A 3,596-nucleotide genomic window follows, 5' to 3' on the forward strand; every position below is an offset into this window, starting at 1 on the left:
GATTGAGTGTCTCTCTGTTTCTCTAATTTGTTTGACAGTGTTCACCTCATTCCTGTCTTCCATGCTCAAATTATACATGGAAGAGCAAAAGTACATAATTCCTTCTTATCCTAGGTAGATGCTTTCAGTCCAGTTCCTGTTCACTCTCCTTCGCATTTCTCAAGGCTCGATCCCTACCAGTGCTGACACAACAACACTCCTGACTTTTTTGGTGTATGTGGTACTGAGTTCATGCCTGTAATCCAAGCGATTGAAGGGAGATGAGATCTGAGTAAAGCAGTTCAAAGGCAGCCCTGTCATTGAAAGCAGAGAGACTCTTATTTTCCTTCACCAGTAGAGAAACAAAGTAGGGTTGTTTCTCTAAAGGCAAGGTGGTTCCCCCAGCTGAAGAAATCAAGAACCATACCCAGGCCAGAATCAGTAGAAGAGAGAACTCTGGAGCCACAGATCAGTGACAGCCCCGAGAACCATAATACATCCCTAGGAACCACATAACTAGAACATAGAAAACAGGATGACAAGGGAGACAGACAGACAGACAGAGTTTTGACATATACATGTGGGTCGGGAATCACCACGGTGTGAACTTCTCTTGTAATAAAACTCTCATGGTGAGACTCGTTTGCATATCCTTATCTACTTTACTATTATGTTACATGAGGAGAATTCAAGGTAGGTTATAGGAAGTTATGAAGAAATAACCGGGAAATATGCAGGGAAGCCCAAACAACGTTTTGCTGAAGATTTCATATTTAATCTTCATCTGGAAACCCAGTCCATCCTTATCCCAATGTAATCTTTCATGGTAACAGATGTGTGGACTTGTATTTAGATTATGGTTCAGTAGGCACTTTCAAGGTCCAGAGAAATTTCCTAATGCATAATTAATTCACACACCAACATCTTTACGTTTTGAATTTTCCAATTTTCCTAGCTATGTTTCTTTGAAGGCTCAAGTGAGTAATAAATGAATACGCAGTGAATGACCCGACCACCTATGCTGCAGAGATACCAGTGAGATGTTGGCAGAAGTAATTAGAAATAATGGGTAGTTGAGGTATGGCACCCTAGTAGAACCTTGTGTGAAAATGAGTCACAGCTCTCCTTTATCAGCTGAATTCTTGCCTGTGTCTACCAATGTCAGACAAGAAATGGACGGGAAGTGTAAGAAGGGCCAGTTGTCCTCTTTTGGATGGGAAGGGGTGTGTCCGTGGACATAGGCGGAAGTGGGCGGGACTTCCTGGATGGGCGCCCCGGAAGTGAGGAGGCTGACCTGCGTCACAGGGCTGGCACCCCTCCCAGCGGCGGCCCCACACAGAAGGAAAGGTTGCCAAGGGAAAACTGCCTGCTGGGTCTACTGCCTTCCCAGTGAAGAAGGGATCCCACACTGCTGGGTTCACTGGTGAGTCCAGGAAACTTTCAAAGACCCATGAGACTCTTCGCTTTTCGTCCTTCTTTCAACTCCACCATGTGTATGTTAGCTGCTTGCCACGAGGATATTATCTTGACTATCCGCTCTCTAAACACTAGCTTTCTCCCTTCTTCCCTATGTGTCACCAGCTAGTCCCCAGAGTTTCCTTAATGTAGGCTCCATGATCCATGGACAAAGTTATTGGAACCCATTTCCTGTCCAGACTTCACAAAATGTCCATTTTGCTCCCCCATCACGGGACCTCTTTTCCTTTTCCTGTCATGATTTAGTGGGTGAGAGCAAACAGGACTTCTTGGCTCTGGCTGTAGTTCATAGTGCAAAGGCACATAAATTGTGCTGTAGTGGACTACCGACTGAGTTTGACAAACTGGACTGACTGCAGCTTGAAAATAAAAACTATGCCTAAGCCACTAATGACAAGTATTTCAGCACATCTTTCACAGATGCATGTGTTGAGATAAATATCAGATTTGATGGGAACTTTTTGTGGGTGTTTCTCTCGTACTTCTAAACATCTTAGAGTTTAATTCACCTGAACGTAATGCTACTTGTCTTGGCTATTTGCCCCGGCCAATGTTGTACCTTCTTGAAGCTGCGGACGCTTGGTGAAATACGATTTACTACCTTTCCAATATTCACTTTGAAAGTGAAATATATGCAGTGGAAAAGGGAATTACTTGGCGGATATGTGTAGCTTGGGTCATCTGTGCCTCTTTTAGACACAGTGGGAACAATGGATGCACAAAGCTCTGGGTACTTTTGTTTGGAAACATATTCCGAGACCAAGCCAGAAACGGTGATTTGGTTCAATCTGGACAATAGTGACCCTAAGAGGGCTCGGGGACCATTCCCCAGAAAGGAAATCAATCCCCAGGCCCGGCCAAAACTGACTCCGGAGGGTAAATAAAGCTTCAGAGCACGTATAGACGTTTTCCTATGAGTTTCAGGAATTTCTAAAATGACAAAGTTTTAAAATTTGGTTTTGATGGAATTAGTCATGATTTTGCTGAGATGCTTTTTCTCCCCACAGGATTGTGAAGAATACTCTGCCTGTCAGAATGGAAGAAGGTACATATCTTCCTTAGTTCATTCCTGGGTAGACTCTGGGTTTGTACAGTAGATGTTTCCCTTCTTACTTTTTTCTCTTTCTTCTCTCTCTCTCTCTCTCTCTCTCTCTCTCTCTCTCTCTCTCTCTCTCTCTCACTTGTTTTCTTTCTTTCTTTTCAGTCTTTCTTTCATGCTTTCTTTTCTTTCTTTCTTTCCTTATTTCTTTCTGTTGAAACCTACAGTGCATAATGTCATGAGCTCACCAAGAAAAGTATGTTTTTGTGGGATGTTAGCTGAACATCCAAACTTTTGGTAATGAATTTGAGTTTCATAGGTGGTTTTGGAAAGGGAAGAATGGAAGTGAACTGTGTGATTGATGCCTTTCATAAGTGTGCATGCAGAAATGTCTAACCACTCAATGAGGAACTTTGTGATTGAACACAAGTTATCTCAGAAATGAGTTTCTCTACTGTTATTCCTTGGTCCACTTTAATCCATCTCAGAGTAATGGTTCTCCAAAAATGCAGACATTGACAGAATAATCAAAGTGAAAGAATTGTCTTTCCCAAAGCTAGGTTTTGGAACCCTTTTCTTTTTCAGGTGAATCTGTGGATCCTGAAAGGTTATTGCAGTGCCCCTATGATCAAACTCACATGATCAGGTCTTGCAGATTCCCATACCACCTTGTAAAATGCAAAAAGGTAAATGTCACCTGAAAATGGAGAGTGTCACCACATGAAATCCTACTTTTATGGATCCCGTGTAGCCACTGGGAAGGAAATAATGGTGTCAATGTCCAGGTGGAAGGAGCAAAGAAAGACTATTTTGTGATTTCAGGACCACTTTTAGCCCACATGTGCATTGGAGTCCTACAGAATTACAATGCACCTTGTGTGGAAATAGAGCTCCACACTGCAGAGCACAGGCAAGGTGAATTTCTGGTGGACCAGCACTCCTTCAGCAAGGCCAAGCTTGCTAACAAGCGGTGCTATTCTTCTTCACTCTTGCCTAGTCTCCAAAAGACAAGTATCGAATTTTTAAATTGAAAAGGCCATGTCAGAAATCTACTTCATTTGTTTCTGAGAGGGCTTTCCAATGGAAAGGTTTGGCTATCAGA

At 42.7% G+C, this 3,596-nt stretch overlaps 1 long non-coding RNA gene across 1 annotated transcript; it reads left to right on the forward strand.

Moving 5' to 3' along the window:
- The first annotated feature begins 1,315 nt into the window (after nucleotides 1-1,315).
- Nucleotides 1,316-3,183, forward strand: LOC150040190 (uncharacterized). Its single transcript, XR_016534026.1, has 3 exons — nucleotides 1,316-1,402; nucleotides 2,463-2,500; nucleotides 3,080-3,183. It is a non-coding gene; the product is annotated as an uncharacterized LOC150040190 (long non-coding RNA).
- The last annotated feature ends 413 nt before the right edge of the window (nucleotides 3,184-3,596 follow it).

The sequence above is a fragment of the Megascapheus bottae genome, chromosome Y, assembly GCF_031878675.1.
Source record: "Megascapheus bottae isolate mThoBot1 chromosome Y, mThoBot2.hap1, whole genome shotgun sequence".
Lineage (NCBI taxonomy): Eukaryota > Metazoa > Chordata > Mammalia > Rodentia > Geomyidae > Megascapheus > Megascapheus bottae.